The sequence below is a fragment of the Dermacentor silvarum genome, chromosome 3 (assembly GCF_013339745.2).
Source record: "Dermacentor silvarum isolate Dsil-2018 chromosome 3, BIME_Dsil_1.4, whole genome shotgun sequence".
NCBI lineage: Eukaryota > Metazoa > Arthropoda > Arachnida > Ixodida > Ixodidae > Dermacentor > Dermacentor silvarum.
Genome location: NC_051156.1, coordinates 50018344 through 50039232, shown reverse-complemented (window position 1 = coordinate 50039232; position 20889 = coordinate 50018344). Strand labels below are relative to the sequence as shown.

General features: G+C 42.0%; 1 protein-coding gene and 1 long non-coding RNA gene across 2 annotated transcripts in view; one reads left to right on the top strand and one right to left on the bottom strand.

Moving 5' to 3' along the window:
- LOC119445418 (venom metalloproteinase antarease-like TtrivMP_A) overlaps positions 1–20889 on the top strand; it is a 429115-nt gene that overhangs the window by 119790 nt on the left and 288436 nt on the right. The gene's annotated exons all lie outside the window — the stretch shown is intronic.
- LOC125943782 (uncharacterized) lies at positions 7803–10000 on the bottom strand. Its single transcript, XR_007465890.1, has 3 exons — positions 9678–10000; positions 8959–9015; positions 7803–7925 (listed from the first exon to the last, which is right to left on the bottom strand). It is a non-coding gene; the product is annotated as an uncharacterized LOC125943782 (long non-coding RNA).

The following is a 20889-nucleotide window of genomic DNA, read 5'->3' as shown; positions in this document are numbered from 1 at the left end:
GTGCATAAAATCTTAACCGACAATATTACAAAGAACACAGCAATATTTAAGATAACTTTTTATTTGAGTTGACATAAACACGTTTTTTCAGCACTAGGTTTTTGAAGACACCAACAATTTCACTGATTGCACTAAGCACTAATACAAGATTTACCATAAAGCAAACACACTGGCAAAATATGTAGCAAAGGTAGCTGTATTTTGTTACGACAAAGATAGCGCATGAATGATGAGGACAAGGAAGGAAGCAGACCAGGTGATAACTAAACTGTACCCAGCTGCACACATGCAGCTGTAACAATACAATACACATGATGCATGAAGAGCCAAAAGACACATACAGAAAGTAGAGACGTGAGGAAGGCTTCTTTTACTCATCACAAGTCCCCCTCTAAGATCAGATTAGCTACCAGCTGTAATTTACTCTCAGTAAATGCATTAAGTTACACTAGGTGCCACATTTGCATGTCACTCATATAAAGTTCTTGTGATCTTTCTTGTTCTAATTTTTAACTTGGCAAGCATGACTGACTAACATAAAGCCTCCCTATGGCTTGGCACATACATAAAAAAAGGTTTTTATGGACACACGAGGTCACAGAAGGTTTACTGACACATAACACTCATTTTAAATTCTTAAAGTCTTTGTGATTATCTACTACCAGCAGTCTTTTGTACAGTAAAACATCCACACAATGCACAGTAGGCAGCCAAGTGTGAATGTCTGTTTTTTATTTCTACCTTTCTCAGGTGTCCCTTAAGTTATGTCACCACCTTTGAAAAGGCGTTTTTCAAGAAAAATATATATTTTCTCTTTTTTAGATTTCGAGAATTCCCAAACATTCAAAAATGTTCTGCCGAAAGAATTATGTTTTTATCTTATTTAGTTCAAAATTTATAGCCAACTTACTAACAGCTGGTGAACGGTTCTGAAACCGAAACGAATGTGGTGTGGCAACAGAAACTGATAACTCAGCGGAAATCAGAGGCGTATATTGAGATTTTTCTGTTATGTTTCAGTTTGATACGTAAAAGATTATTCAAAGACAATTTCTAAGGCTTCCTTTTTTTTAAAGCATTGCTTTAAATTTCCGTAAGGGGGATGCCTGACGCTACAAGCGTTAAAAGTGCGTCTCTGTTGCTCACGTTGCGCGCGCTTTTGCTGCTGCTCTGAATGCTACCGGGATCGTCATTTTTATAGCTATTATTTTTAGTAGCAACAGTAATAACATAGGCTGAACATTTTTATAGGACGGCATGGCCAAGGTCAAGGTAAAAAGGCGATTGAAACAAAAGTTTCAATCAAAACTTTCGAAAAAATAGAAAACATTCAAAAAAAGATTCAAACGATAGTGAAGTCGGTTTATGCTGACCTTTGTAAGCATTTAAAGAAGTGCCTGCACGGAAAATCCCATAATGTAACGAGAGTTTCAACGCTATGATTTGGCAACGGGTTCTCAAAGACGCCCGCGTGAGCCTGCCCATCCTCCTTTTTGGTTTATATGATGCTGTGTGCCACTTAAACGATGGCAACAGAAGCACAACAAATATTTTGAGGGAAGCAGGCATTGAACCTGGCCATCACATGTTTGTAGCATGTTGAACTAGTGACCAGTACTGTGTGAAGAAGGCCCAGCATCAATCAACGGGTAAGGCAAAATATATCCGCAAGAAAATATGGGCTGCAATAAAAGCCAAAACAGAGCGCGTGGCAGCTAAGAAGGGCCCTTGCTATGAACCTAGTGGATTTTAACTTTCTAGGGCGTGATGATCTTGTTTGTGCAAGGATTGGAAAACTTTAATCTTGTTTTTCTCAAAACTCTATTTCTTGCACTTTCCTGTTGCGCAAACAGTTGTAACTTCAAAATCATTAAATAGTTTTAAACGAAACTTTGTACGCTCGTTCCTTTATTACTAGCCTGTGCAATCAACTAGGATTAATGAAAACGAATGATAAGTTTTGATGTAATCATGTTTTATTCCAAGCAATGCGGACAAAAATGACACATTTTTTGTTTTCTTTGGCATTTTTACTATATCTTCATTCCCAATCATCGGATGGCAAAGATCCTAGTTAGTTGCACAGTCTGGTTAGTTGGCTACCTCTGTGCCAAAAAGTTTACAATTCCTGCACTCCATTCGCTAGTTATGAATGTTCGCGTAACAGCCAAGTTTTGTCAATGTTTTGTCAATAACAAATGCCAGTATATTTCTTTTCACTCTTTTGTGCTTTTGAATATCATTTAAAATGGTCCTTTATACGGTCAATGTGAAATAAAAATTTAATGGCCAAAACTAAAAATTTTTTGAAAAAGGTGGTGACATACCTTAAGGTAACATTGGTGTGAAGGCTGGTCTACTCAACGTATGTGTTCCCACACAAGAGGAGCAGATGATAAGCCACATTAATGGTGCATGAAATAAAACATTTTCTGTGCTGAACTATCCACAGCCGCTCCTATCTAGAGTGACATTTTACTTTGTTGTGTACTCTAGAAAATATGCTATGCAGTTCATTTGATGCCCAAAGCAACTCTCACACCATAGGGGGATGTCGCATTTTCTTCTAACTGTATGCAAACTTTTCAATATACGGCTTGGTATTTTTGCTTGGTATTTTTATCTTTTCGTCGACCTTTAAATTTAGCTACTTTGCTACTTTTTTTGCAGGTGCAGACAGACCATTGCACCAATGCTAAACTAAGAAAACACCAGAGCAAGGTAGAAAGAAAGAACAGATATTCATACTTTGGGTTCCCACTGTGCAATGGGTGGATATGTTTCAATGTACAAAAAAACCCGACTTGGTAGATAAACATAACATCAAACATCAGAAAATTGAACTCGAAGCCTGCGATATTAGTAACTGGGAAAGTTATGTGTAAATTAACTTTCGTCAATATCAATTACGAAGAAACAGTTTTTAGAATTTGCGTCGAGGCAACCTACATCACTCATGCTCACAAAGGAAACAAAATAAGAACAAGCAAGATCACAAGAACTTCACATTTGCAACATTAAAATAAGACACCTCACATAACTGATTTATGTATTTACTGAGGATAAATTACATCTGGCGAATAATCTGCCCTTAAAAGATCACACACAACGAGTAAAAGCCTTGGTGGCCATTACTTCTCTGTGGCATTTAGCTCTTCTGAGCACATGCACATTGTATGGCACAGCTGTGTGGATGTAGCTGGGCACAGTTGTGAGTCAACGCCAATCCTGTTATGGTCCCACACTATCATCGATATAATTTACAATTAACAAATAGCCTAACTATCTGGTCTATCAGCAGTATTTTAAAAAAGACATACAGATTCCACTGTACATTGCTAAGATAAAGGGCGAGTACATTATTTCAGATTTCAAGAAACAGCTGTGGGGCAGAACAACTGCATAACACAAAAAATCTACAAATGACTAGTACCTTTATAATTAAATACAATATACTGGCTCTTTCTTCAATGAATATCTCTATCACCAAGAACCATAGGCTGAAAAAATAATTGGCAAGTATTTACAAAACTAACAAGAGATTACAAGTGCGTGATAATTGCGAATGTCTTCTTAAGCAAAATCACAACAATGAAAGTATAATAATTTCAGCAAGTAAACTTCAGCAGAATGCTGACATTGCATTATTGAAGCTAGTCAGTGCTGAGCATATGGTTAGTTTGTAAGAGAACTGAGATAGGCTGTCCTGAAATATTTGTTACCATACTTGGTGGAGCATGCTTTGTTGTTTCAGATATTACTTTGCCACAAAGCCTTTTGTAAGCCCTGTAGCACAGTTCTGTGTGGAACAGAAATCTATTCCCTCATTGCTTTTGGGGATCCGGCACTAGTCTATTTCTTACATAGCAGAAATTCTTATGCACTGCAATTCTAATGCTATGTTTGTTAGCAAAGATTGCCGCACTGTATTGAAGCAGTTATCTTCAATAATTAGAGGGAGTCACCGCTGAAACATTCAGTACAACACACAATACAAAGATATGGATTCAACTTGTTAATGTTGAACAAAGTGATAGTCTTATCTGCATTTCAGGGAACTTTTTTTCCTCCTGTTAGGGCATATTCACAAAAGTTTTCGTATTGCACTTCTGGCGAATGCAGGAAAACTCAGTGCTTAACAGCAGCCCAAGGGAAGCCAGCCCAGAGTAGCTTAGACAAGAGGACTTGCCTTCAACTTTGGGTCGCTATGTTATAGGTGACTATAGCAAGGGACACGTTTTGTTTATTAAATCTTGTGTTCAAGGGACATGCTATTCGAAATGTTTATTTTTTAATTTTTTGTACTAGAGGTTTGAAAATTAGGCCAACTAGAGAGTTCTTCAAGCCGATTTTCGTATATGTTATTTTTGTTTAGCTGCTACATTTCTTCAGTTATGTCTTAAACAATGACACCATGTATAGTGATCTTTGCGGGCACTTTCTTCTGTATTAAATTTTCACAGAAAGCATTGTGCTAACTTGGCTCTTTGTAGATGGCAAAGTGCCGATATCTATCTAAACATGTACACTTAGTGGGACTATGCAAGTAAAGCTCAGTACAATTTAATCATTTTTTCACAATCCCATGCAAATAACTGTGCACTTACCATTGTCCGATACTAACGAAATTTGGCATACATACTCTTCAAGGTATGTAGAATGCTAATATCTACTTGATATTGCAATATCTTTCAAAATTATTTAGTGTCCTATTTTTGGCATAGTTTCAATAATTTTACATGCTGTTTGGGTAGATATCGGCACTTTGTGGTCTACAACGAGTTGAATAAGATACAACATGATGATTCTTGTGAAACTGTTATATACATTAAGGTGCCCGCAGATACTTTGCCACTGTGTAGGACATAACTAAAAAAATATAGCAGCTACACAAGAACCACTGACATATTTAAAATCTACATATAAAACTCTATGCTGCAGTTTTTTTTCAAATCCCTGACAGAAATCATTTTAAAAAGTTGTTTCGAGCAGCATTTCACCTTAATAAGTGCTGCCAATGTATTCTACCGAAGCGTTATACAATGGCTTCAAGGAGACCGCAGGGAGTTTTAGAAATAACACACCAAAGTGTCTGCCTACAAAGCCCCATGTCCTACTTGCATTCCCTTGTTCCTTCTTGCTTTGTGTTGTATGCCACCATTTGCGTCCCTTAACATTAAGTGCTCAAAACCTGAAACACCCCATTACATTGCATTTTTAGCCTGCAAGGGAATGGAGTGCAAATAGGCGACATCAACTAAGTTGACAATAAACAAAAATTTGTTCTCACGTTAATGAAATTAGTCATATAAAATATATCACAAATTTGGAAATGAATGCACAAGGAACTTTGCCGATTGTCATATTAGTGTCACGAACAAGATATATTGATGTTTATGATTCTTAGTTTAATTCACTTCCCTCTAGTACATGGACTCTCAATGTAGTAGACTAACCCAGGCCTGGAAGGCAATATCTAAATCTGAAATAAAGACATACATCCCGCCACCACATGTCGGTGCTATGTCATCAGAAGAAGCGTGTATCTGTAGGCATATAGTCTGTAAAATAATTATTACATGATCTGTACCACTATGCTTCCATTCATAAATTCTGAAAATTAGGAAATATATTTGTCATTCAAAGCACTGCTGTAAACCTTCATGTTCGAGAAATGCAATTCTTATAAGGTGTAACACAACCAATGTGTGCATGAAACCTACAGTACCGTTGGCATTCGTAAGCGTGGCAAGCCTATTTGCCTCACTGACGAATACCAAGGGTATCATGTCTCACACGTCCACCAGTGCCACTGGTATCATTAACATTATTAACACACTTATGATGGGCAGCCAGCTTTTCCTTCTATAATACCGGGGTTTTCACGCTCCTAGGTTCTTTCCTTTTTCAAAAATAATGCGTGCTTGAAATGAGCGCTCTATTTTGCTCTTGAATTTATCCTGCCATAGAGCACTAGTTAAGTTAAATTTCTTGAACATTTTACACCAGTGCAGATTAACAAATGAACAAAACATGATGTAAGTCAGCAGTTAAGAACCTATCAATTACATCATCATCAGCCTATTTTATGTCCACTGCAGGACGAAGGCCTCTCCCTGCGATCTCCAATTACCCCTGTCTTGCGCTGGCCTATTCCAACTTGCGCCTGCAAATTTCCTAACTTCATCATCCCATCTGGTTTTCTGCCAACCTCATGACTCCGATCAATTACATACACAAGTACAAAAGAACTACGAGAAACTGGGCATACATACAGATATAATAGCAGGAGATGATGCTAAGAATTCCAAGAGAAAGGAAATATTAAAAAGTCAGTACTAAAAACGCAACTTATAACAGGCGTATTTGCTACAAATCCTAAAGAGAAAACAGAACATCAAGCCCAGGGAACACTCCATGCCAATATTTGCTCATGGTTCAACAAGTGGGCACAGCTGTCGATGCTGTTTGGATAGATGGCAGCCGAGGTACAGCTGCGAAATAGGTGAAACATGTAGAAGGGTCACCGAACGTTGAATGCTGGGGCACAACAGGTTGCCTTGATCCCTGGCATCCTCTGACATCGACGCGTGAAGTCAGATTATGTGTTCTTTCCAAGAGGCCTGGCTCGAGTGTGTGGCACAGCTCGGGTAAAATTTCGCAGCAACCTGAAAAACAGAAGCCCACATCTATAAACACCAAAATATTCTTCCCCATAGGACAAATCTGAAGCTTACCATCTACATATAGCAGATAATGCATACAGACACAGGTCACCAGACTGAAGGTAAATAAATGTGCAAAAAGTATAAATAAACGTAAGGAACTGCTTATAGGATGGAAGGCTTGTCATTTTGTCTTGCGTGAATCAATAATTTCAGCTTAACGTAATGTCAAGTGTACATTACTTGGCCCTCTGTATGCCCCATTTCTCTAAGAAGGCTATTGCATGACAACTGTCCTAACCTGGCACTCGACTATTTGGGATTTCCTTTTGAAAAATTGGAGGCCCTTCAGAACTGGTTTTGGCACGTAAAACCCCAGAAAGAAGAGGCCATTCAATATCAGACAAATTATCATTTTGTGAAATATTTGTAGGTGAAAAATTTTTTACTGGCGTAAGTTCTATGTGAATTTTGTTCTAAGGCACCAAAAGGGCATAGCCAAGATACCGGTTTCTTCAATGTGAGAGCAGAACAAGTTTTCCTCAGGAGAATGAACAGGCCTTACACCTAAAATTGTATTCCTTGATCAATGGCTATTGTTCAGTTTATTATGGGCCGTTAAAAATGGGCAGGAAGGCCTCTTTTTATTTTCAGAGAAATGGCTTCTAGCAAAAGCTGTAAACTAACGTGATCCAAGTGCTCAGGACATGCGCTGTGTACACAAAATGGTTTCAGAAATATATATCATGCAGAAGCGCGCAAAGATGAAGAACTCGCAGAAAACTAAGTTTTGGTGTATGTTTATCCGCAGGTTCAACAATGAGGCAGTCCCAGTAAAAATATCCCAATTATCACGTCCGAGAGCACACTGTATTGCTTTCAAATTGGTAAAGCTTTATCAAAGTAGTTTTTGTGTTAAGCAAGAAAAAAATGTATAAGTGGTCTCCACTAGTATCAAAATGTGCATCATGGTTCATCTAATCCACATAGCCTTTTGGCGGCTAAAACAAATTGCGTGGACTTGAGCATTGCTGCACCAATAGTGGGGCATGGATTAGTGAAACTACTTCCAAGTTCATTGCTGAGTGACTACAAGCTACTTCAGTCAAGAAGACACTGCTGGATTACATGTATTTTACCTGCATCTTGCTGTCTGCCATCGGCCTGCTTGGCATCTTCACTGAGGCTGCCAACTCTCTCGTGGACATAGTCAGGACAGGGTGGTGGCGGAAGGCAGGAGCAGGAGCCGCCAAGTTCTACCTGCAACAAATTTGCACAAATGTTCTAAGTCCTACCATGCCGTAATTTACAAAAATACAGCAGTTGTCTATGTAACGTGGTTACCAATACAAATACAGGTAAACAGTTAGCTCCTACAACACTACTAGAGCCCCAACAATAACGAAGAAGTTATGTTTATGAAAATGCCAGCAAAGACGAAAAAGAGTTTGCAACCCAAACCTGAGCTCATGCCATCAAGTGGTGTGCTAGTCAACTGCAAGCCTGCCATCTTAAAATGTCATTGTATATTGTTTAACCTGCAATAATCCAAGTTAAACATCTCTGAACATAAGTATATCATCAAGCTAATTCAATTAACAAATTTCTATGGTCATTAATGCAATAACGTGCAAGCTGCAAATGAAGCTGGCCAACCAGGTAGTGCTAACAAAGTGCTTCTCCAAATCTCATTCTTGTTTTTCTGCCTGTCTTGGCTCTAGCATTACAATACAGAAAAACTTTCACATTTTTGACATTTCACCCTGCTAATTTTTATTGCATAATGCATAATACTTCAACAAAAGCAATAATGGTTCCTTTTAACGGTAAATTGTGGTAAAACAAGGAATGTCGCTGGAGCCAACATGTCGACAAGAGGACTTATTCTCCTTGTCGAGGAGGAGAATATTCTCCAGCAATGCTCCTTGTTCTATGGCTCTTCATGATTTGAAGTCTGTCTTCCTGTGTGCGTACATATGTCCTTTCAATGTTGCGTTGATGAAATTGTGATAACAGAGAATTAGTAATCATATCTGATGAGAAATTTTGGCTTGTTGGTAGATAACGACAGAGTAACTGCGCAACATTGATACACGGACAAAGGAGGCTTGTGTGTCTTTGTCTCCTCCAGCCATATCTCATCCTTGAGCAATTACTGTCTCTCCATGTAAACGTATTACCGTTTGCACAATAATACTGAAATGAATAAGGTAGGAATGAGGAGAAAAAAATTACAACAAATAGCATAATACTGCTAAGGAGATATGCCAAAGTGGCTGCTACGATTTCTCACCTATAACGTGCTGGATAAGATGGCTACTTCCTGTGGCTGTTGCCGCTTCTTCAATATCTAAAATAAAATACGTTTCAAAATTACAGAAATATGCAGGACAACCGCAGTAGAGTAGGAGATCACAACATTGTTTCTCCAAGAAGGTACACTAATCTTTGATACATGACAGACAAATTTTTTTAAATTAGTAGAATGCACCACACTTCATTAAATGTCATTCAATGCTGTCAGAGGTCCTTGGTACAAAAAAAATATATTTCTGCATGGAAGCAGTAAAATAATACACAGAATTCTACTTTTACAACAAAATATTCTACAGCGATTAAGCCAACTACTTAAAACTACTTGTATGTACTTACCTACTAAAAACTACTTAAAACTACTTGTATGTACTTAAAATTCTTATACATACAATAGCCAAGACAGGATTAACTTGGTTGGGTTCATAAGCAGCTCACTGGGAGGTACAACTTTGCAATGAACTCATTTCTGCTTGCCAAATATACAAATATCAATATACTAACGTAAAAATAAAAATGAAAGAACCATTTTGCCATAAAACACAAGACACAAAAGAGAAAATGCAGTAATAATAGCCTCCGCGCGCATGCCTAGTAAACGTCTGTAACTGCCAAGAGAAACGTCGCGCAATATGTAGCCAAACCGGAAGGGCCAAGTACGCGCCGTTTGAAAACTCGAACTAAAGCTGATATACTCACCTGAGACGTTAAGAGAAAAATGGCACAGTCACTCCCTGCTGGTAGGCTTTCGTATGCACCTGGCAGTCTCTGTGCGTTACGATCTCTCACATCACAATGAAAGACGACGCCAGTGCAGACCGCAACACTTCAGGTGCTTGCCCCGCTCCGGCGAGCTGCACTTGTTCGATGTCGGCAAAGACGAAATCGGCGACACGCTGCTGCTAGCCGTCCTTGTCGTCGCAATCACGTAGCACGGAGAGAAGTTCCCACCGTAATTTGTAACGTTCGGTTGCACTCGCCCCTACGCAGCGCTTTCCAGGCCATTCAACAACGACAGCGAGCTCGCGCACGCTTGTTGCAACACAACTACAAAATGGCGCCGTGCTTGTGATGGCTTCGGTACGGTGGCTTCGGCTTTGGATCTCTTTGGGGCCGCACAACACGTGAACAAGTTTCGGTTTTCTTTCCTCGCGTTAAAAAAATGTTTTGCTCACTGATAATTTTGCTTCACGTACATAATGTTCACGAATAAAACAGCCATGAATTTGAACATGCGTCTTGAGATACCCGCTACGTTCACTTTACAGAAGCAAAATTCGCTAGTCTGAGTCTGATTACGTTTGAAATATCTATTATAGGGTTTCGGAGCATGCTCGAAGTGTGATAAAGACGCGCCGTATTTGCGCTTAATTTGCTTAACTATGACGGTGCAGCTGCACTCTATGTAAGGTAGAACTATACAGATGCCCATGTTACAGTATAATCTAGTGCACATGAAGTTACCAGAACTGCATTTCCGGCACAAGTTCTTGCGTCTGTGTGCCGCTGTCACCAAATGCGGGTGTAAATATTCGGCGGAGATTTATCCACACATTTTCTTGGAAGGTCGTTCACCGATGGCTCATGGCGTGAAAAACCAATGAGGTTGGTTTTTCATAAAAATTTCACGTTTATTGTGATAGCGATTATATGGACACAGCCGGTGAAATTTATCTTTTGGCGTTGCCCTGAACTTAATTACGTATGAATTCCAAGTGCGAAAAGATACTATCCCGCGCCGTTGACTGCGCGCGTGAGAGCAAGTGTTCCAGGGTGAGCCGAGGTGGATAGTGGCTTGCTAGGCAAGCAATGTATATACATATATAGGAGGAAACCTGATAACACGCGCGAAAGCCGGGGCAAGGGAGGCGTTGGTTTAGCACGCGTCTCCTGTTGCCGTTGCTCTAAACCGGTATTGTGCCACGCTCGCTCTGATAAGAGATAACTCCGGTGGGTCCAAAGGCGGGGTGAGCCGAGGTAGCGTAATTTAAGGTTTCGAAGACGCGTTGGAGGAAAGAGGCAGCGGAAGCGTTCGGCCCCCTCTGTTTGCGCTCTTCATCACGCCAGCGCTGTAACAGCAAGAGTTCGCGGTCATTGAGTGAGATCTGTTCATGTTAGCACGTGCGCGCGTGACCCCATGCTTGCAAATGTAATTAGTAAACGAATGTTAACTGCAATTTATACAGCCGATGAAACTACCAACCTGGCTTCGTGCAGTTGTCTAATACATTGCTATAGCTATCAAAGCTTCGTCTTTCGGGCGAAACTGCGACTTTTTGTTTTTATGTTTCTATAAGGGGGCTCAAAAGCAGTGTTGTGTACGCTGATGTTTCTTTCTGGTCGCGAAACGCAACGAACCGCGGTAGTCCAGTGGCTGTGGTCGAGGTCGCGGGTACAATTACAACCGCGGCTGCCGCATTCCGATGGGGGCAGAATGCAAAACCGCTCGTGCACCGTGAATTCCGGGCACGTAAAAGAGCTGCTGAAAATTAATCTGCAGTTTCCCATTACCGTATATCTCACAATAAGATCTTGGTTTTGGCACATAAACCCTCAAAATTTAATTTTGCATCACAGAACTACATTTACAATCAGCACTGTTGGGTGCATCCACTGAACTTAACTTGTTACCTCGTTGATGTGCTCTGTTTATAGCCAATCCTTTTTTTTTTAGATTTACTAATGGTCAGAATCCAGTGTGACAAATCCAGGTATTCCTTAGCACAGGAAACCATCTATCGCTTAAGCGTGCGAGCTGTCAACAGACATGGTCAAAGAAAATCAACATTGCAGAACATGGGACAAAAGACTGAGATACTGCATTACAACCAGGACATAAACCCTGAGGGTCTGCTTAACCAGAAGCAAGCATAAATTAAGCCAGAAAAAATTATCTCGTATTCTTTCTGCATTTTAGTCTTTCTCTCGTCAACTGCTGCACAGTCACAAAGGAGTCGCGATCTTTCACGACGACTCTTCGCAAGCCATTGGGAGTCAATTGACTCATACAAAAGGGTTGACCATTATTTTGTGACTCTACTCACGCAAAAAGGGGTCTCGGCGCCGAAAAAGAGAGTCACGTTGCTGTGACTCACTTTTGACCCTTTTTTTTCTTAGAGTGTTCCATTTATCAGGGAATACCCCAGACTCCCAAATGCGGTTCACCTCCTCAGTGATAATTTTATCGAATTATTATCGAGATTGCGAAGCATTTTGTTCATTATTCCGTCGGGTCCTGGAGTTGGCCTTCCATTCAGGTTGAACAACGCATTTCGTACTTGTGCTTCTTGAAAGGGTTTGTCCAGCTCGGCTGCCGGTATTCCCTCATAGTTTGGGTAATATCTGGCAGGAGTAGCGGGCTCTCCGGCCAAGGGCTAATACCTCCTGGCCAACGAGCCCGCAATCTCCGTCGTGGAACCTTTATTTCTTTCTGCGTGGCAGAATCTTGTCCACCGTACGACTCTGATTTGACTTAGACTTGTCCCCATGAAGTAAATGCCTGAGGAGGTTCCATTTCCCTCCAATTCTCATCTGCCCGTCCACCATGTTGCAAACCTCGTCCCAATGCTGTTTGTCTAGCGTTTGGCAGTATTCGGCAATCTCTCGGTTCAATTCCGCGATGCGTTTGCGAAGCCTCCGATTCAGTTTTTGGGTTTTCCACCTGGAAAGTAGAGATTCTTTGGCCTCTATGAGATGAGCTAACTTGCTATGCATTTTGTCTACCGCAAGGTTCGTTTGGATGGACTTGGTGGCCGTTTCGACGTCGCAGATGGCCCGCGTTAGCCATCCGTCAAAGTCGGACAGGCCTTCGTCACCAACTCTCTCCGATCTGATTTTACGAAACAGATCCCAATCCGTGAAAGTGAACGTTCTGGGGGGTTTGCCTTGTAATTGGATAGTCATGCTGAGTATGCAGTGATCACTGCCCAACTCAATGCCGAGATTAACCCACGAAACTTCCCCCTCGGAGCCCACAAAAGTGAGATCGGAGTGCAATCACGCGAGCATGAATTGCCTGTTCTTGTAGGAAAAGCGGGATCCGTGACGTAAGATTTAGATCTGAAGCCGTTTGCCAGAGGTCGGCCCCATTGCGCTCGGTACGAGGGTAACCCCACGCGTGATGTGGTGCATTAAAGTCTCCGGCCCCCACGATGGGTGCCCTCTCTTTCCGTGCCATGGAGACCGCTATAGAAAGAATTGCTATGGAATCGGTGATGCCTACCCTTCGGCGAACTATAGATGTGGAGTAGAAAGAAACTGTTTCTAAAGCCACCACTTGGAATAATTTCGACAAAGGAGTGTTCTATTGTGCTGCGCCCCATGTGTAGATCGTGTTCTATGAATGTGTATTTTTTGGCTACCAGTGTACAGATGCCCCTGCCTTCCGCACTCTTGACAACGTTAGATGTGTGACTCTATCCAACGCGAGATGTGTGAGGGTGACTGTATCCGTGAGTGTCTCTTGCAATAGAATGACCTGTTGCTTATCGACCTGTGATCTGAGAAACTGCTGAAGGACCGGCCTTTTCTGAAGGAAACCCCAGCAGTTCTACTGCCAGATCAAGAAATTTTCAACGTTACGTTTCGCAGCCATCGCCGGAAATGGTAACTACCTTAACCTGCGATTTATTACCAGGCGTCGCCATGGAGGTCGCCCTGCTCTTAACTAACCTCCTAATATGTGGTTTTGCATTGTCCGTCTGGATCTTTACCACGTCCTTCTTCAATTTAGCTATCCTAGTGTTAAGGGACGCTACCGCTTTAGTTAATTGTTTCAGGACGTCTTTGACTTCGGCTAGACTGTCCTTGAACTGAGTGCAAAAATCAGCTTCCTCGCTCCTTGCCTGCTTGTCAAGTGCCCTCTTTTTAGTGGCTCTAGTGTCTGACTGGGCATCCATAGGAACCTCCGCGTTAGTAATCTCGTCAGCAACGACTGCTGGGGGTAGAAGTGGAAAAGGCGCGGGAGGAGGGAGGGAACATGTCTCCCTCTCTTTCCTCAGTTCCGCAATTTCTGCCCTGAGTTGTTCCACCATGCTGCGCAGACTAGCATTTTCTTTTTGAACTTGCGCGACTAGCGCGTCCCTGATTTGCTCTGGGTTTGTGCCCCCCTTTACCTGTGGCTGCTGCTGTTGTGTCTTGACTGTTGTTGTGACTTTATAAGCCCACGTCCCTCGGATTTCGTTTCGCTCGGCGAGGCGGACGACGGGGGCCCTGGAGTGGGATCTTCCTCCGGATCTCGAGCGTCCCCTGGATCCTGGAGCGCCCCTCGAGCGGGAGCGACTCTTCTGGCGCATATGTTCAGTTAAAAGTTGAGTTGCAAAAGTGTCTGGACAAATCAGAATTAATTAGGTGAGATGTAATTTGAACTAAATTAGAAAAAAATAGAAAAGAATATTACAGTACAAAATTCGTAGGTTTCTTTATACAATTGATATCAGAGCATAAGCTTAGTTACTAGTTGAGTTATTGAAATGCCTGCAATAATTAAAATTAATTTGAAATCACTGATTACCGTGACTAAATTAAAAAAAAACATCAGAAAAAACAACAGCAAAAAACAGTACCAGTACAAAATTCATGGGTTTCCTTGTAGATATGACATCACAGCATAAGTATAGTTACAAGTTTAGCTATTGAAGTGTGTAGAATAATGAGAATTGTTTATCTGAGACGACCGAGGACGAAGTTCGAAATAAATGAGAAAAATAATTAGAAAAAGAAATCATACAGTACAAAATAATGAGTTTCATAATAGATATGTTATCACAGCATAAGTTCAGTTACAAGTTGAGTTACTGTAGTGTCTTGAATAATTAGAATTTGTTATCTGAGACGAAACTTTAAAAATCAGGAAAAACAGGAAAAAAATAGCACAGTACAAAATTTATGGTTTTCCTTCTAGATATATCAGAGCATAAGTTTAGTTACAAGTTGAGTTACGGTAGTGTTAGGAATAATTAGAATGATTCCGAAATCACTGACTACCGTACACCAATGCACAGAACACCAACGCCGAGGTTCGAGGGCCATTAAGGGACACCTAAGTCAAAGATTAGGGTCAGCCTGCCGTTTTTTTTTTGTCTTTGAAGAGCTTGGCTAACGTTAGTTGGCAACGCTCTATATAGGCACTTGGCTCATCTGAAAACTGTTCGCGACTGTGTAAACTACGTGGCAGGTGGCTGCAATGTTGCTGTTCACGTTGAGGTTGTCGATGCCTTTGGGATTGTTTTTTGCCATCAATTTATACTCGCGGCACCCTCTAATGTGGGTAAGAGCAATCTTTAGGGTTTATCAGCACCATACTCGCATATTCTCCTTTTATAAAAAGAACTACCCTATTGCAAAACCCAGTATCCAGTGCCCAGTGCCATGCCTGATTATGGGCCCAGTGTCGCGCGCTGAATGCTGGGAGACGCTGGGCGTGGGGTACTGGTGGGAAATGCAGCTCTAGAGCGAGAAATACGTGGTGCCCTCATATATTTTCTCAAATACAAAAAGGAGCAGAGAGCACTGTAATGCAATAAAAAAAAAAAGAACAAACTCCTAAGATTCGAACCTCCGACCTCCAGATCCCTATCCCAATATCCTACCACTACGCCACGCCATTTTTTTTTCTTTCATGGTATCTATTACTTTAACATGTAATCCAATAAAACATTCACCAATTGTGCATAGCCACAGAATGGCTGGCACAATGATTCACACAAAGAAAAACACAAAAGGCACTGTTCCGCTTTAAAAGGGTGGCAAGGCTATGCACCTCACCAAAATGGGGTACCAGAACATCAAGCCCATCATAAATATCTTTTAGATGCGCAGTTGTCTGGATGAAATGTACCCTTGTAGGTACAACCGGTTCGGCGTTGCGGTCCATCATTAGCGCCTTCCACAAACCGTGCATTCCCATGAGAAAAAGCATGTCGAAAGGTACATTGTCATCAGAGGTCGGCAGCAGGTATCGCACTGTATGGGGGTTGATTTCAAAGTCTTTCTTTAGAGTCGGTTGGAGGATATCCCAAAATAGAATGGCGTCTTTGCAGCCAATCAAACAGTGTTCAATTGTCTCTGGCACGTCACAAAGACGGCAATTAACAGAGGACACAAATATACGCTTTTCTGTAGCCATGTTTTTACCGGTAACGTTTCATTATGTAGTTTATAAAAGAATGTTTTGCAGCATGGAGATATGTACATTTTACGAACCCGCTTTACTACATCGTGGCCTGGCCATTCAATGTATAGTGATCGGTAAAAGGAGGCGGAAATAGCACGAACAGTAAACCTTTCTATAAGATTTTTACGTGACACGGAGTACAAGTATTCAGTGGAAAGCCGAACTGTCAGGAAACGAACCGCCAAGTAAACCTCTTGCATGAACCCCAACAAGCATAAACGCGAAGAAAAATTTGAAGAAACAACTAAATCAGGCAAAGCATCAACAAGTGTGACTTGTATGAATGACCGAATTATAGGATGCCAAGCATCGTGAAAAAAGAAGAAACGAGACACTATTTGCCACACGTAAAGATGCACTAAGCCGAGCCCACCCTCACTAACTGGTCTAAAAACATTGTCTCGCCTCATGGGCTCAAAAGCGGAGGACCGTATGAAAGTTGCAAAAATTCGGTGAAAGCGTTAGATGTAGAGCCTGGCACAGTGAATAACTTGCAATACGTAGTAAACTTTGGTTGCCAAAAACTTATTGCAGGCTTCAGCCTTGCCGAAAATAGAAAGTCGGTATGGAACGAATGTCTGAGCGTAACTTTGCAAGACCGAAACCCGTTCTTTCAATAGTGTGCGCTTAATTTATGTGCGTCTAGCGGCACGCCAAGATAGGTTGGCGGAACATTAGTCCATTTAATGCCTGCAAACTGTTCTGGCTTATAACACCAGGAGCCGAACCATAAGCCTAAGCTTTTCGAGGAGTTCATTTGTGCTCCTGATACGCTGCCAAATTTCTCTATTGTAGCTAAAACCTTTTCAACACTGGGCTTATCTTTGCAGAAAAACGCTAGATCATCTGCGTAAGCTAACACCTTAACCTCATAACCCAGTATGTTGAAGCCATGGATGGAACTTGACTGAATTACGCTTAAGCATAGTGGTTCCAGGTAAAGGGCGAAGAGTGAGTAGTGGAGACATCGGGCATCGTTGCTTTACCGAAGAGCAGATAGCAACGGGTTTGGAGAGATGGCCATTAATAACTAAACGAGTAGAACAATGGGTGTACCAAAGCCTAATGCCTTTAAGCACAATGGAGCCAACATTGGCATGTTCCAGAAGAGAAAATAAATAGGAATGACTGACTCGATCAAAAGCTTTATCAAGGTCTACTTGGAGCATTGCAAGCTGCTCAGTGGAACCGTAACAGTACTCAAGAAGTGTACGAGCGATATGTAAGTTGGTCTGAATTGAGCGACCTCTAATTCCGCACGTCTGATGGGAACCAATGAGAATCGACATCGCAAATTGTAATCTATTAGATAAACTTTTGCAAAAAATTTCATAATCAACGTTTGACAACGTGATTGGTCTGTAGCTTTCAACAGAACGCAGTTTTTCCTTATCTGAGCTTTTTGGGATTAAAACTGCGTGGTTTTTGCAAAAAGATTGTGGAAGGGCGTCCACCTCTAAACTTGTAATAAATATATCCAATAATATGGAACTGATAATTCCTTTGAACGCTTTGTAAAATTCGCTTGAAAGTCCATCAGGGCCGGGGATTTTCGATAAAGGCAGCTGATCAATAGCTAGCTCAATTTCTTGAATGGTAACAGTACCACTGATGAATGCACACTCCTCATTCTGTAAAGGTTTTACTAGAGACACAAAACTCTCTAAGACTTTTGCATCATGATCTTCGGGAGCTGCACTAAACAAAGCATTGTAGTACCTTTCAAACTGTGAAATTACGTCATTCGTATTTGTTACAAGACTACCTTCGGAGTAGATTTCCGAAATTACTTTTGAAATAACGTGACGTCGCTTATCAAGTAAAGCTTGACGTGTTGGCTGTACAGAGTGCAAAGCACGGCTATTTCGAGATCGAACTCGCGCACCTCGATAACGCAGTGCGTCATACTTTTGTAACTCACATTTAATATTTTCCATATCTTCTATGTAAGTGCCTGGCATTTCACCTTCCATCTCGTAAATGCTACTTAGGCTCTTGAGAAGCATTTTTTCTTCATTCTTTCTATAAAATGATTTCACCAACCCAATTTCTATAGCCCCTGTGCGAACCTCTTGCTTAAAGAGTTGCCAAGCGGCAAATAACGGCAAGTCTGTAGAAAAACAAGTTGTTAGGGCCATACGCACACAATTGATAAATTCCTGATTATTTAGGAGCTCAGAGTAAAGTTCCCAGAGTGCCCACTGTGGTCGGAAATTGGTTACAGATTTCTCACCAATCTTTCCGATAACCATACAATGATCAGAGAACGAAACTGGGATAGTACTACAAGACAGTCCTCGGGAGAGGAGTGATGAAGAGACATAAATTCGATCAAGGCGGGCGTAAGAGTGACCTTGAATTCGTGTATAAGAGCAAGAACCCTGTCCCGACGCTCCTATATCTATGAGCCCTGCATTCTCTATCACGTTAGACAAAACTTCACCATTCCTGTCTCGCTGAATGTTAATCCCACTTCGATCACTCGGATCACATACACAATTGAAATCTCCCATTAACACAATGCAGCGTTCACAGTCCAGTTGATTAAACACAGTATCAAATAAAAGAATTCGTTTGGCAGCGTCATTAAATGCGTAGAGGTTAACTATTCGCCATGGCAGACCCTGCAACACAAAATTGCAGTATATGTATCGGCCACGCCAATTCGTGATTACTAATTCATAATTTTGGAGGTCAACACGCACACACCAGTTGCAGTTTTGCACAGACTTCTTGCACAGACATGGTAAATGCGCTATCGTCCTGCAACTAAAACTTACGCCTCTATCAGAACGAAAAAGTTGTTGTCCGTATTGTACACTACGCCTGGAAGTGCTGCACCACTGATTTCTTTTGCGATTGGTATATTAACTCCGAAAAAAGCCTTAAATGAACCACCGACCCGGGACGCTGTACGGGCTGTTACTGCCGATTTTGACAGCCGTTTCTTGTTCTTCGCGGAAGGTAACGCAACATTTCCATAGCTCGACAATGCATTTCGATCAACCGAAACCGATCGACCCTCTGTACCTTCAAGGTCGGGTTCCAAGGCGAAAACGTCCGCCAGGAGAGCCTGAATGTCCCTCTGTACCTTCCAGGTCGGGTCCGGAGGCGAAACACGTTCGACAGGAGAGCCTGAAAGTCCCTCTGTACTTTCAAGGTCGGGTCCCGGGCAGAAGATGATTTCACCGACTTGGACCGCGTGCGAGGCGATCTCTCGGCAAGCGGCTATCCCCCGTCGTTTCTGAAGGCTGTGGAACACCGCCTGTCCAATTCCGTCCGACCGGCTAATGTCCGACCAAGAAAACGTGCTGCCATAGACTGCGTTCCTGGGATAAGCGAAGCCTTGTCTCCTGTTCTGCGCAGTTATGACGTTGAGGTGGCACACGTGCCTGTGTGTAATACCCGTGCCACACGGGCAAAGTAAAGTGCACTTTGAGCGTGTGCACTTCGCGGCTAGTGTCATTCGCAGGCTGCTACACGGGAACGCTTAGTGACACTCACTGCAGAGTGCACTCGCCGGCGAGTGTGTTCGGCGAACTCACTTCGCGGCGGCGAAGTGTGTAGCCTCGCTAGCAATGCTTAGAAAATACATAAAGTGATATTGAAAAAAGAGTCAGGAGTAATTTTCAATAACATTGTTTTAAATTGCTAACGTTACAAGATAATAAAATGTGCCACACCGCAAAAAAAGCAACAAGAACAGCAAAAAAAAAAAACTCTCGCTCTCAGGCTGTTCACGACCACGCCGGATAATGACTGCGCAGTTGTTTGGCGGATCGAGTAGTTTGGCTGTTGCTGGTCAAGTTGCCGTCGTTGCCGGCGCTTATAAAGGTGGATTGTAAATGTTGTTTCTAACAATAATAAACTGTTTGTGTGCACACATTTTTATATTAGTAAATATATGCTTTCCCGTCTGACTCCCGGTTGCCATGGCCATCAGTTTGAAAGAACACTTTTCTTTCTCGTGTAGCAGCGCACCGCCAAAGTGACACTCAGCGCGCTGAAGTGCACTCGCTCAAAGTGCACTTTACTTTGCCCGTGTGGCACGGGTATAAGCTGAGGCACGCACTCGTGGGCGTTAAGGACGGGCTTCCGAGATAATCGTTTCCTGACGTGGTCTCCTGACGTGGTCTACAAGATACCCTGCGCAGATTGCGACTACGCATACATGGTTGAATAGGGCAACTTTAGACAGAGATTGAGGCAGCATCAGAACGATGTCGAAAAGAAACGAACAGTTTCAAATGCCCTTACCGAGCATACGGATGCAACGGGCCACAAGATTTACCGGGAAAACACAAGATTTATCGGCCAAGAAAGAAACTTGGAATCGTGGTTCTATCTGGAGTCGTTGGAGATACAGAAAACACGTCACGCGTTCAATCGAAGTGAGGGCACCCCCTCCCCCCGGCGTACACGCGCTGCTTACGTCACGTGCTGAAGAATACACAGGCTTCCACGAACTTTCATTCACCCCATTGTGAACAAGGCTTCCGTAGCGAAGCCGAAACGGCTTTTATTTATTTTTAGCATTTCTTTTGGTCGGTGTCTGTCCTTTTATTGCTTCATCTTTCATCCCGACCAGACGGGCTTCCGTCGAACCCTCGACTTCAGGCATACTTATTGAACAGTGTGTGCAAATACTCTAACATAAACACACTATGTGCAACCGGTGCAATATATTTCTCTTGCGCTCAAGTTAAATTCATGCATTCAGAAACTTTAGTTATTGTC